General features: G+C 39.7%; 1 long non-coding RNA gene across 2 annotated transcripts in view; it reads right to left on the bottom strand.

The window, feature by feature from the left end:
• Positions 1 to 5,343: 5,343 nt before the first annotated feature.
• LOC121929935 overlaps positions 5,344 to 15,193 on the bottom strand; it is a 27,404-nt gene continuing 17,554 nt past the window's right edge. For both annotated transcript variants that reach the window (XR_006103776.1, XR_006103775.1), the window contains exons 3-4: positions 12,613 to 12,757; positions 5,344 to 7,412 (exon numbers count right to left, since the gene is read on the bottom strand). This is a non-coding gene — a long non-coding RNA (uncharacterized LOC121929935). The remainder of the gene's footprint in view (positions 7,413 to 12,612; positions 12,758 to 15,193) is intronic.

Below are 15,193 nucleotides of genomic sequence, written 5' to 3'. Positions count from 1 at the left end.
GATTCTTGGGAGTCTCAGGTAGTATGTTTGTGTGACAGTGTGCATCTATGATGGAAAGGCAACAAAAAAATTATCCAGTGGTATAGCTTAATGCCCCACCATGCAGTTGGCCCATGCTTATTCAGTTCACCTTGGGAATGGGCCGTGCGGGCAGTGGGGTTTTGACCCGTTTTGGGAAGAAGCAGGATCAAGTCGCTTTTTTCTGTCCATCTGTTCTGCCCCTGTGATGAAGGTAACAAGACTCATTAAATGCTAAATTGGTCCTAGTTGTCAACTTTTCTCATTGTGCACAGCTTGGAAATCAAAACACCAGCTTGAGCATATGCTAAGTCTATGTACAAAGTCCAATAGTCACACTGGCTGGAGGATCCTATAGGGTGTAACCCCCCAAAATTAAGTTTCAAAGCTCTGGTACTCATCCATTCTTGAGCAATTTTGTTAGCCTCACTTAAACTTTTTCGACATAGAAGTTTTGCTTAATGAGAAGCCTCCCTAGTTGCTTCAAGTTTCATTTCAGCAAAACCTACAGCATTTCACAGATGAAAACCAAGACGCCTGTGGCTAAGCAACATCAAGGATGGCAACAGTTATTAATGAGGAAGAGCACACAAGCAAGGAGGTGCTGCAGCAGTTTGCTTTTGCCTGAGCCTACTGGGAAGGGCAAGAAAAAGAAAACACATGTTTGAATAATATTTTCATGTACTACTAACAAGATTACATCTCACCATTGAGAGAAATTTAGGTCTGCTCAAGTCTATGTGCTATTGATAAATAACATCTAGGCTCCTACTCTCACTTTTTATGGTTATTTATGCAGTTCAGATTTTTTGTTCTGCTATCACTATGTCTCAATCATCTAATTTTACAAGGCTTAATTCTCTGTTCATAACCCTCACTTACCTTTTATGTCTTTCTTTTTCTTTCTGGAGGAAAAATATACCGTGAAGAATAAGACAAAATAACTTCTTAATGCCTTCTACTTACTAGGATGAGGATGAACGCTTTGGTGAAAATGCCCCTGTGATAGATCCCCTCTCCAATCTGACCCCACAATTCCAAACCCTTGTCATTCACTTTGCCCTCTACCCCCTCAAGATCCCTCCCTGAATCAGACATTTGGATCTCAAGGTGATCCTTATGTCAAAAAGTGGATGTGTTGTTCTGTCGATACACTAGGCCATGACCAGACTTTCTATCAAAATGTCACAGGAATGGCCAGATACAGTTGTAATAAAGAATAAATAAGTAGAAGTGTATTAAGATACACTTAGATCACACATGAACCCCTGAACTATCTAATTATTCACAGCTCCCCAAAACCCTATTCAGTTCTCTATTACAGCTTTTCTCTGTCCCCATACCATCTTTCCCCTATCTGTCTTCTGTCAGAGGCAAGTCTCAGTTTTGTATCCTTTCTGCCCAACAAGCTCCTCTTTCACAGCATTCTTTGAGTTGTGATTGGCTTGCAACATCCAGGATGACCTAGCCCCTTCCTTCACATGCCCCTCCTTCAGAGGTCATTGAGACCCTCATAGGTCTCAATTAAGAGCAATGAGATCTAGCGCCTTAACACAAATAAAGGATTAAACATGTTACAATGCTTAGCATACTCCTTTTGCAATGTCATACATTACATATTGGCACAATGTTCTTAATATGCAAATATATCCGTTCCCATTTATTCACATTAACATTCTTAAATTTCAATATATTTTGTTTTTTATAACATTTAAGCATAAATCATAATAATACTCCATTCCATTCATGTACAGTTTCAAATACATGCTTAAGATGTTTAAACACTAAAACCATATAATGCATCTGAGAAAGTAGACTTAAGTCTATGAAAGCTCATGATGCCAATTTCTTTCTTTCAGTTACCGGTAGTTGCAAAGGTGCTACAAGATCTTGCTACATACTAAAGCCATATAAGTTAGACATTACAAACATATTTGTCAATAGAACATTTACCCTTCCCTTCAAATTCATATTATGATAGGTGCAATGCATAGCCCACACAGTATTATACAAGTATTGCAAACAGAGCAATTGATTTAATGAAGTCTTGTACCCAGCACAGTCGTCTGTATTTTCATAGCATCTGTCCATTTAAAAAGCTCTTGCCTGGTAGTCCCTCCAGTGCACAGTCTATTCATTCCCAGTGAATAGGAGCTGTCCAGTCTATGGAGGTAGTCTCCTTTCTTTGAATACTGATGACTAATGGTGAACACTTGATGGTAGATGGATGCTTTATCTGAGTCTTGCAGGCATTCCTTTGGGCTTTCTTCTCACTTCTTCCTTCATCCTCACTCTTTTCTTTCCCTTTGCAGTCACTATCTTGTATCTTGCCAGCTTTGTCAGACAAGCTTGTCCTGTTAGAATTCACATTTGTTCAAATTTCCAAACGTCGTAAGAGTCCCATTCAGAGGTGGATGCCAAAACCATCACAGTCTCAGCACCATCACTGATGTTTACAGACTCTGTACCTTGGTTGTCTCTGAAGTCTACCACCTGGAGCAATGTTCCCTTGCAGAGGTCTTTCATTTTCTGAAATCACCTTTTCTAGGACATTCTGCAGTGTTTCCACAAAGATATTTGCACTTCCAATTTACAGTGACGGTGCAATTATACTGAATGTGCCCCACATTTCCAGATTTAAAACAAGTTTAATTCCCATATTTGATCAGAACTGTGATAGGTTGGCACCAATCAGGCCTGCCCAGCTCCTTCCTTCACAGTCCCTTATCTTTAAACTGGCCTTTGACTGGACAGCCCTTCAGAAAGAGGATGCCTTCAAAAAGAAGACTTTTCTCTGTCAGGTAGGATACAAGGCCATTAGAGGTACAGCCATAAAACAAGATCTATCTTCTCTCCTAGTGAACAGCCTTTTGAAACAAGTGTATAATTTTAAAGAAACAGGACTGAGGAAAGACTGATGCATATCTTCCAACTGTCCCAGCTTGGCAAGGATAGTCCCAATTAATTTTCTGCTGTCACACTTTATTGCATTGTTTATTTATTACACATATCCCACTCCACCCCCCTCAAAATGGGATCCAAGGCGGCTTACAATGAGATCGAAGGTGGCTTTTAAAATGTCTCAGGTTCTCTCTCCTCCTTCCTCTTTCCCCCTTTGCACTCAACGTACTTCAAAGGCTGCAAGCTGAGTTCAAAGAGCAAAAATAATTTTCACACAATTAACTTAGCAGTGGGGAGAGGGAAAGATGCAAAAGCAAATGAATGTAGCCTCTCCTAGTTGGTGTGTTCTTATTATAACATGCTTTACTATTTTGATAATGCTTTGGTGGTGTATCATGGTTTTCATCTGTGAAATGTTGGAGAATACCAACGGAGCTCTTGGATGATTACCATCCAATCAGCCTAACATCAATACCAGGAAAGATTCTAGAGTAGATCATTAAACAGATAGTCTGTAAGCACTTAGAAAGGAATGCTGTGATTACTAACAGTCAGAAATACAAGTCATGCTAGATGACTAATCTGATCTCTTTTTTTGATAAAATTACCAGCTTGGTAGAACAAGGGAATGCTGTAGATACAGCATACCTTGATTTCAGTAAGGCTTTCAACAACGTGCCGCATGATATTTTGGCAAACAAGCTAGTAAAATATGGGCTAGCTAGACAATGCAACTGTTAGGTGGATTTGTAATTGGTTAAACCAGCTAAATTCAGAGAGTGCTCAGTAATGACTCCTCTTCATCCTGGAAAGTAGTGACTAACAGGTTGCCTCAGAGTCCTGTCTGGACCCAATGCTATTCAACAACTTTATCAATACTTGGATGATGATGGAATAGAAGGCATGATGTAATAGAGGGCATGATGATCAAATTTGCAGATGATACAAAATTAGGAGGGGTAGCTAATACTTCAGAGGAGAGGATCAGAATTCAAAATGACCTTGACAGATTAGAAAGCTGGGCCAAAACTAACAAAATGAATAACAGCAAGGAGAAATGTAGGATACTACACTTGGGCAATAAAAATGAAATATAGAGATATAGGACAGGGGACATCTGGCTTGATGGCAGTACATGCAAAAGGGATCTAGGAGTGTTAGTGGACCACAGGTTGAACATGAGTCAGCAATGTGATGCGGCAGCTAAGAAAGCCAATGCAGTTCTAGGTGCATCAATAAGAATATAGAGTCTAATCAAGGGAAGTAATAGTAACACTCTATCCTCCTTTGGTCAGACCTCACCGGGCACCACAATTCAAGAAGGATGTTGACAAGCTGGAGCATGTCCAGAGGAGGATGACCAAAACAGTGAAAAGTTTGGAAACCATGCCCTATGAGGAGCTGCTTAGGGAGTTGGATATGTTTAGCCTGGAGAAGAGAAGGTTAAGGGGTGATATGATAGTTGTGATTAAATATTTGTAGGAATATCATACTTAGGATAGAGCAAACTTGTGTTTTGCTGCTCTGGAGTCTAGGACAAGGAGCAATGGTTTCAAGCTACAGAAAAGAAGATTCTACCTAACCATAATTCTTGCCTGGATTACTGTAGTTCTTTGCTAACTGGGCTTCCTCTTTCCCATCTTGCCCCCTTGATTTCACTACAACACACTGCCGCTAGGATAATTTTTTCTGCCCGCTGTTATGATCATGTCACCGTATTATTGTCGTCCCTTCACTGGCTCCTGATCCCATTCAGAATCCGTTATAAGTTATTACTAATGTTCAAAGCCCTTCACGGTTTGGCCACCACCTACTTGTCAGCACTTGTTTTCCCCTATCTTTCTGTTCGTGCTCTGTGCTCTAGTGATCCGGGGCTGCTGATTCAGCCAAGGATTTCCTCAGCCCCTTCTCAGATACACCCATTCTCCCATGCTGCCCCCTATTTTTGGAATCTTCTTCCCATGCATTTGCGGACCACCACCTCTCTAGACTACTTTAAGTCTAAATTAAAGACTATGCTATTCAGGGAAACATTCCAACTTTCATTTTGATTTTTGTCCCTATTATTTGTATTAATTTATAATTTTATAGTATTGTTTTAATCTTGTTATAGTAATATTTTATTAATTTTATAATCTTGTTTGTGGTTTTAAATTGTGCATCATTGGCAGGCTTTTGTTTTTATTTTGGATTGTTTTTCTCCTTTGTAAAGCGCTATGTAAAACCTATGACACTATATCAATAAAAGTAATAATAATAATAATAATAATAATAATAATGAAGAACTTCCTGACAGTAAGAGCTGTTTGACAGTGGAATATGCTGCTTCAGAAAAATCTCCTTCTTTAAGGTTTTTAAACAGAGGCAGGATACCCATCTGTCAAAATGCTTTGATTGTGTATTCCTTCATGGCAGGGGGTTGAACTGGATGGTCTTTGGGGTCTCTTCCAACTCTCTAATTCTATTAATTCTGGGAGTTACAGCCCAAAAATGTTATTTTCTCAATCTGTGGACTGAATACAACAGTCAATATCCTGCATTAGAGATTACAATGTGTAACTTTACAATGATGGAACTATGTCACAGACATGATATGCAACCATACAAGCAGATCGTGAAAATGTATAACAAGGCACTGTCTAAGTTGTCCTGTTATTTTTACAAGAGTTATCATTGAGCAATGCGTCCTGATGCACAAAATGTTCTAAAGTCCATAGAGACATATTCTGTAACAGGACACATCTTGCACTGGGTTCACTGTATAACAGCCATACGACTATGCTGTTTGCATGGTGATCCCAGATGCATAATATCTCTGCTCCTCTCCTGAGAATATCAGCATTGCACAACATCACAATTCACCATCACATGATTGCAAGACAGTTTATAATGACATAAATATCTAACAAGATGCCAGCCTATATAAAATGAAGTTAAATTCTAAATACATGTTTTTGAAGTGGCTTATCGGACTGTTTGTCCTTTAATGGCCATTTGCAAGCCCTGCTTTTCCCCTTAGATCTTCTCCATTCCTTAGATCATTTCCATGCCCAGACAGCTGTCATTCCTTTGGGTTTTGGTTGGTGCTGCTGCAGCAGCATATCACTCAGAATCCTTCTCCCTCAAAGCTGTCCCCCGTAACAACCACCTGTTTCACTGCCCATTGTATACACCAGGGCCAGCAAGCCCTAGTGAACAATTGAAGTAATCACCGTTTCTCGTAACCTCTGGGTTAGCACAATCTAAACTGATATCTCCCCTGCCCCAGAAAGCAGAAAAGGAATTCACCCTTGATGAATTTCCAGAAGGCGGTAAAGCTGTATTAATACATTTGGCCTGTGGTTTTAAAAATGGTTTTTAAAATTTGCTTTTAAAGTTGCTGTCTGTGTTTAAAGAATATTTTTATTTAGTTTATTGACATCACTCTGATGGGCAAAAGAATCAACAAAGGCAATATGGATGCATGGAGAGAGAGAGAGAGAGAGAGAGAGAGAGAGATGATCCAACATACTCACTCATTCATTCACTATCTATTTGTCTATTTAAAATAATCATATAAGAATAGTTATGCAAAATTATTTAGTCTTTGGCCAGATCCACTGACATTAGATAAAGCAATCCATTTATGTCATTTACATGCATGTTTGAAAGAGGTCTTTTTCTAAAACCTCTTGAGAAATGGGATAATTTGGAGGTGTAGTGTGCAGCCTGATTGTAATTTCTGCTGACAATACTTGTATACTGGCAATACTTGTAAGCTTGATGTATGACTTCTAATTAGCTGCACAACATACTAGGGGGACTTTTGCAACTTGCTGCTCTTATCTACCAGGGACATAGATTTTGGGAATGGGGGGGGGGGTCCAGACTAAGTGCCACCATTATAATGGGGCTTGGGTGTGGCGGTGTGGCAGCACGCACCATTCATTTTATCTAATGGAAGGGGGGTCCGGGCCCCAATACCCCCCCTTGGCTACGTCCCTGTATCTACCTTGCTGAGCATTTGTGACAATCACTGAGACTCTGGGCCATGAGTATCTGGAACGTGAAACTGCAGAGCATGATGCCAACCAACTGTACAGATATCTAGGGACAGGAAAAAGTTGTTTTTGTCAGTCTTTGTTTTTATCAACCACAATTTCTCTGCAATCGAAACTGAAGCAAGCAACCCTGAGAAAGAAGATGAAACAGAAAGTTTGGCAACCATACATCTTAGGAGAGTACCATTCTATCTTTTTGTAATGGTGGCTGCAGGTGGCTTTCAGGAGAGTGGAATAGGAATCTTGCAGACTCCAGACTTATAAAGAGCAAGCCACAGAGCTGAACTGTACCCTCAGATTAATTCAACATTTTAGATAACTCTTTTAAAGTTCAGACTAAAAGCCAGAGCAGATTCACAGCCTCATGGACATGGGAGCCACTGGTCACCACCACTGCTTTGAGCTGTTGGTGTCTTCTGGAGATGCACTGTTGGCTCCTAAAGGAAGGAAGCCCTGCAGAAGGGAAGGGCAGAGGTTGAAAAGTCAATAGAAAAGGATTAGTGCATGTATTTAATAATTAATAAACTTTGTAAAAAAAATCTAGTTCAATCTCCTTTACATTAGAAGTGGGAATGTTTAACTATTAGGTTAATGTTGAATTGCTTTTTAAACTAAAAGCCTGCACTAAACTCCTTACCAGCATGAAGCCAAAAAAGCTCTCTCATGACCTATTTCCTGAGCTTGGAAGAGAAAGAAACAGCTGCCTGAATGTTTCTCATCCACCATACTGAAAGCTTTCTCTTCCTTTGCCTTTTGCTCTGCCCCCTATTAATGTACTCTCCTTCAACACCTGTTTGAAAAATACTGCTCCAGTCAAACATCTTTTCCACACCTTTATCTCCTTTTCACTACAAAAATAATGGAAGCTTTAGTTTAGGCAATATAGGGCTTCCCTGCCTGCCTCTCCTTTGTTTCACACTGACTCTCAAGCAATCCCATTGATCAGATATAGATAGCAATGCATTGGTGTTGATGATCAGTATAACTAGGTGACCAGCCTCATCTGACCCAGGAAACTCCCAGATGATCATGGCCACACAGAGAATCCTCCCTCTCTCTTTCTCCTTTCAAGATGGTGAGTCACAGCTTTGTTCACCTCCTTATCTCCCTGACATTTTCTCTAAATTAAGACTTAGGCAACCCAAATATATGTTCAGAATATATGTTTCAGTTCAATTCATAGTTCTGTTGATCTCCTCCACTACCAGCAGTTTTCTCCTCATTCAGATTTAGGCAGGGGTAGGCAACCCTTTTGAGCCGGGGGCCGGGTTGCTGTCCCGCAGACAACTGGGGGGCCGAAGCCAAAAAATAAACAATTAAATAATTCTTTTAAAAGTTAAATATATAAATAAACCAGGACAAATGTAGGATAAAATTTTCAAATGGAAGATACTTTTTTTTTAAAAAATGAAGGACACGCAAAAAAATTGCTGATTTTTTAAAAAATGTTAATATAAATGCATGTTTCTGAGGCTTCTATAGACAATTGCCCCCCAAAGGCCCCGGTGGCAATCGGTGGCAGGACCGGGCTGGGGCCGGTCCCAAGGCCTCGCCGGGCCGCATCATTCACTTATGCTCTGATTGCCAGCATAATGGACCGCCCTCTCTCCATGCAAATTGATGCATTAGAGGGATGCATGGGGCACAAGCCACATCAGGTGACACTCTAAGGAAGGTGACATCTGCCAGAAATGGGCAGAAACAGGCTGTGGCATCCACCTGCATCCCTTCAAAATGTTAAAGGGATAGTGTGAGTAGGATGAAGCTCAGTGACAGGAGAAAAGAGAAGCCCCAGCTTTTAAAATAAAATTTAAGCTTTAAATTATATATTTTTAAAAAATAATTTTATGAAAAAATTGTTTTAGAATTTCCTTTGAAAAAAGCACATCTTACCAAGTTCTCACTTTAGCCACATGAAACTATCTACATGAAAATATACTTAGTCTGTGAGTATAATATTGTAATTTAAAGGTATCATTTTAATTTTGCTAATTGTTGATGTCACAACTCTTGCCACTACATTCAATGATATATATGAATTACAATTTATGAATAACATCAGTACAAAATATATTACTAAGAATTTTGTATGGTGTGATAAAGGAGGAGGTCAATGGAGGGGGGGTGACACCATGAGTTACCGCACCAGGTGATGCCAACCCTAGTGATACCACTACAACTTGATACCTGGTAAAGTGGGAAACAGAGTTACAATCATGGCAATAGTATTAAAATCATCTATATGAAATTATCTCCAATGCCCCAGGGAACTACCCTAATCCATCACCTAGCAAACTAGCCCAGTCCAACACTTCCCACTTTCTTTAGCTGATTTGCACATAGATTCCAAATCCAAGGCATAAGAGGTTCCAAATTTCGTTTCCTGCGACAGATTTGGATGTCCTGTGTTGTGATTATTGTAGAAGAGAGGAAGGCTATCTGGATGCAAAGAAGACCAGCCCTCTATTTGTTCATGCAAATCTTTTACTTTTGGAATTAACTAAATTTTTATATGCTAATCAAAAACAAAAAACAAAAAAACCCACAAGGATTCCTATAGCGTTTTGCACTTATTAAAGAATCAGTTGGAAAAATAATTTTTAATATTTATCATAGTTGCTCTCATTTAATTAATCACTTGATTAATTCTGGAATTAAGTTAATTTTAAACATCCAACTGGCGTCAATCAATTCAGTTAAAAAAATTAATTTAATTAAGTTACCCACTTCATTAGAAAATGCATAAGTTAATTGACAACTTAATTGATTTTTTATTACAGGAATACCTCAATTAATGAAGTAGATGTGTCCCTGAGCATTAGTGTCCTTGCCTCACAAATCAAGGCATCTGGTATCTGAGGGACCTCCATCTCTAGCACTTCATGGCAGCAAAAATATAATTGTAATAAATCAGCAATTTGCTGCCCTCGAACTCAAAATCTCCTGCCTGAGGTATCCTGATTCACATGCAGCTAGTGATAGGACTAACTCCGTTTCTGTGATACTGGGGGCCTGAACAGACAGACCAAAATAAAGCTGCTTTGGGTCACTTTGGAGGTATGCTATTTAAATGATGCATGTGTCTTAAGAGGCCGGAAGCCACGCCAAAGCCACACTCCACTCCTTCTGGTCTCTTAAGATGTGTGTGGCATTTAAACAGCATACCTCCAAAGTGACCCGAAGCAGCTTTACTTTGGTCTGTCTGTTCAGGCCCTTAAGTGTGAAAATTAAGTATGACATAATGCTTTGCACCCATGGCAGCTGTACCTTTACATTTGTGCATACAGATTTCAAGTTCAACTCCTTCCCCCATAAACTGAGCCAACTGGATTACTTACATCCTGACACATCACACTCTGAAGATCAGCCTTTAACACTTGATTTGACAGTAGCATGAGAAACAATGGTTCTCAAACCAGGATCAATATATGCAGGAGATCCACAGATTAATAAGACTCTGTCCGCCAACATGAAACCTCTGCCTTTTGAGTCAGTACCATAATCCGTCTTCTCAATTTTCAGTACAGAGGGCCAGTGCATTGAAAGGTGGATAGAGGTGGGATATGGATCAAAGCAGATGAATGATCCATGCTGGGTGGGGGATTCTGAGAGATGTAGCCCCAAAAGTAATTTCCTCAGGCTCTGTGAAATCCTCATCCAGTCTCTGTATCAGACTGTGAACCCCACTCAACTTCATCCCATTTACCTCCCACACATTCATAAAGGAAAAAAAACCCATATTCTCTTGCTGTTTTATGTGTAGAGCTTCATACATCTTTAAGCCAGATCAACATTGCAGCCATCATACTGTATTATGGAAAATAATTGAATATGCATGGATTAAAGACATATTAAACTAGTATAGTGAAAAGCATGCTCCTCCATATGTTACTGGATTGCAACTCTCATCAGCCCTAACTAGTATTTAGACTGGAAGATGGAAGATGGTGGGTGCATTCTAATAACATCTGACAGCATGTTCCTTGTCCATGCTGTAGCTGTTCTGTCCAGAAGTACTGGAACCTTCATTAGACTAGCTGTTACTTCCTATGGCCCTGCCAAGGGCAATTCAAGGCAGTTTTGCCATGACAGTAATGTGAAACATCCTTTGGTAACCTGCCATCTCGCATTTGAAAGATCCCAGAAAACTTTAACCCACAATCCAAAACAAAGGTAAGTGGGCTTCATAAAATCAGTGCAGATAATGCCCTTAAGTCTGTTTTACCCTGTGCTGGATCATAGCCACATTCTCTTAGCACCTTCCAATGTTCTATCCTTAAGTACGCATTGGCAGAATGGGGAACATTCATCATTTCAACCTGCCTTTAACCTCTCTTTGTGAGTACATAAAGAATGCTAACACCTGTTGGAACAAAGCTGATCTGCAGGATAATAATGTTAAGTGTGCACCCACCCACTTCAATTCTTTAATTTGCCCACTGTTTCATTTTTGTCAAGGGTAATTACAAAAGAACCATTTTCAATCGCAGTTCTGGTTGACCAAGACAAGAAAGTACATAGGTAAGTATGTTCTGGGAAGCAGGAAGAAGATGTTACCCCATATCCTGCTGTGCAAATCCTTACAGACTTTATATACTATCACCTGGGCCCAGCAGCCCCAAGGAGAAACTGTTGCTACAACTCCATTTCTGCAGAGCATCTGTTCCCTTCACTTCAGGCTCCCCTGAGTCTCCCCTGAGCAAGCACGGTTGGAAATTTTGTGTGTCAGCACAAGGAAAGGGTCTGTCCCACATTCCACAAGAGGGGGTGCGAGGGAGGGTGGAGTCCGCCTAGTATTGTGGGGCAGGGTAAGAGCAGCTGTTTCAAAATATGTTGCAACTTGTCATTGTCAAAGCAGTCATAATGTATGCTGAAGTGGGTGGAAAGTGGAAGGGACCTGGATATTGAGGAGAAGGGTAGCAGATAAAGGCCCAGAAGGGGGGGATGTTATTTAAACACTGGGGGGGGGGGGGGGGGTGAAGGGAAGGAGAAGACAGACAAACCATTTCTAGACCACTGATAATATTGTTTGGGAGGAGTCCTTACTATTGTTGCTGTGTGTCTCCAAATCACTTTTGACTATATGCAGTGTAAATATACCTTTCAATCACTTTTTTTCATTTTTTTGTTTTGTTTTGTTTTTTTGCATTATATGTGAAGATGAAGCTGGAGTCCTGGTAGAATCAGGAGAGGTGTCAAATAATCACACACAACTGAAAACCACTGGGACTAGAGGATCCTCAGTGGTGGATCCTCACCTGTCCCCTGAGATAGACATTTTGTGGACTGTATCCTCTTCAAATTTCCATACTAGCCAACATTTCACAGAAGAAAACTGGGACGTGTGTGGCCAAGGAACATCAGAGGGTGGTCAAATTGGGTAAAAGTTATTAATGTGGAAGAGGGAAAAAAACACAGGCTAGGAGAGGTTGCAGCAGTTTGCTTTTGCCAGAGCCTACTCAAAGGGAAGATTCTACCTCTTCCTCTCCTCCCCGTTTGAGTTGCTTGAATGCAAGCCACTTTTGCATTTTGAACTCTGTTTGCAGCAACTGATTAAGCTGAGGACAAACAGGCAGAGGCCAAGGCGGAGAGAGAAACTGGCACATTTTAAAAGCAGCTGAACAAATGAGATATTAATCAGGTCTGTCCCTACCTTTTCAGGACAGTTGGAGAGTATGTGCTTGCCATCTGTGTTCCACTAAGATAGATAGATATTTTGTAGACTTTTTCCTTCTCAAATTTCTCTCTTGATTTCTATGAAGCTCTCCATCACATTGTTTCACTGGTGTGACATTTCACTTTTTTAAAAAAAGGTGGAAAATAACAAACAGTTCAATTGTATTTTCAAATCATTCTGTTTTCTTTGGGAAAAACAACTTCAAAAATATTTCCATGAAACCCTATCCCAAAATGTCTTCTGTACTTCCAAGTAACAGAAACAATATACTGGAAATATGGAACAGAATTTGCTTTTGAGAGATTAATTTCAAAAAGTATACCTGATTTACAGCGTCATTTGTATTTCACATCTTGGATTATATTACTGAAATCAATTTGGATTTTTTTTTTTCTTTTTCTAGAGTTGAACATAAAGGCCTTCAAAACATGTAAATTTGTTGAAAGAGGGGGAGAAACCTGATAATTACCTCAATTTGAATTTATTTTCAGGAAGCATTTAAATAAATACAAAGTATAAACCAAAGGAGACCCACCCCTGTATTCTTTCTAGAAGGGCTTTCTCTTCTCCAGTTAATCATCCAGGTACTAAATACCCTGATATTTATTTCAGATTATGCCCTCTTTAGGATGCAATAACTAAATTGGTACTAGCAGTGCTTTAGGTTTGTTGCTGTTGTTGTGTGCTTTCAAGTCATTCCCAACCTATGGTGACCCTAAGGCAAACCTACCATGGAGTTTTCTGGGCAAGATTTGTTCAGAAGAGGTTTGCCATTGCCTTCCCATGAGACTGAGAGCATGTCATCCAGTGCCCAAGCTGGGACCTGAACCCTCATCTCCAGAGTTGTAGGCCAACACAGAAATCACAGCACCACACTGGTTCTCAGCAGTTTAGGTGCTTCACAATAAACAAAGCACATGAATCCAGGCACAGATAGGACATTACTAGAAAAATCCATTTCCTTCAGGAACCTATTCCTTCCGACACCAAAAGAATAGTGTGAACAACAAAACCAGAATGCATGAGTGAGATTATTTGCATAGTTGTGCTAACAAAAACAACGTCTGAATAACCCATAGGATCATCTTCAGAGGGCCTTCACCGAATGTCATTATCCAACAAGAGCCTACTAGAAAGAGCTCAAAGAGGTTCACCTACCAAAACTCCATGCTAGATCTTTGAGCTTTAAACTTAAAAATGTGAAACAGTATTTTAAAAATATGAATAGTTAGCTCCTTACGCCGTAGCCAAAACTGTGCATATGCTTCCAGATTTGTTGTACAGCTAGATTGCTATACAACAGTGTCAACTAAAGTAAACCTTTACTGAATAGTGAGTCAACACTTAGGACCTTATCATACTAGAAGAATCCCGTGCAGAAACGGCATTTAAAAGTAGGAAAAACCTGCAAATGCGGGATGTTTTTAAGATGACGTTTCTTCCAAAGAGCAATAATGCAAAAATAAAGTGAACCTTTTTACTTTTGGGAAGTTCCCAGAAGTAAAATGGTGTCATTTCCGTTGACTTTCCATTTGCTTTATTTTTGTATTATTGCTCTTTGGTGCAAATCCATCTGAAAAACATCCCGCATTTGTGGGTTTTTTCTACTTTTAAAATCCTGTTCCTGTGTGGGATTCATCAAGTGTGATAGGCCCTGTGTAAGCTAGACCATGGGTCCAACTCCACAATGCCAGATATCCATGCTCCCTGGCCCTTGGGAGGAGATTTGTAGGTGGCAGCCTGCATGGCAATATAGAAGGGGAGCATGCTGCTTCTTCCTCTGCCTGCCAGCAGTGCCCCTCCTCCCAAATCTGAAACTGGCACTCCACTTAATGATAATAATACATTGTTTCTGCAACCAGCTGGTGAACATTAGCACAAGCCAAAAGCTGGCACTGTTATTCTTAGTGGAGGGGATTCTCAACACATATTATAGCACAACCTACAGCTCTGTGTGACTTCACATAATAGTCCGTCATCTGGGCTTCGGGTAAGAATTAAAAGCTTTGCTACTTTTGCAGAGCTTGGTAAATTACTTTAAAGAAGTATGAAAATAAATACACATAGAATTTATCTGTAACTAAGCAATGGTAGGATGGTGTTCTGGGCTCCAGCGCATTATTCTATTCATGCCCCTTATCCAATTGTCATTATATTCATTTTTCTTAAAAGTATTGTTTCCAAACTCTGCTTTTTTGTGTGAAAACTAAATAAAACAGGAAGAGAGATAAGGGGTGGAAAAAAAGGGAAAAAAAGGTGGAGGTGCGAAGAATGGTGAGAGCAGCAGCTTTAATTCGGGTGACAGATGCAAATCCTCAAACAATTGTGAAGATAGATCTTCAATGTATTAAAATTGGCAATTTTTGGATGCTTATACTAATTACTAGTTTATATATTTGTAGACTTTTGTTTGCTATTTCACACACACACTTTTCTTTCATCACTGTATTGTGCAGCCATTTTCTTCTCCCCTTCCTGTCCTCTATAAGACCCATTTTATGATTATGAACAAGTAGTTTGTAAGTAAATTTGGTTTTATATGTTTTACAAAAGAGAT

This window comes from Sceloporus undulatus, chromosome 4, assembly GCF_019175285.1.
Source record: "Sceloporus undulatus isolate JIND9_A2432 ecotype Alabama chromosome 4, SceUnd_v1.1, whole genome shotgun sequence".
Classification (NCBI taxonomy): domain Eukaryota; kingdom Metazoa; phylum Chordata; class Lepidosauria; order Squamata; family Phrynosomatidae; genus Sceloporus; species Sceloporus undulatus.
Note: the sequence above shows the minus strand (reverse complement) of the source record. Positions and strands in the feature narration are given on the sequence as shown.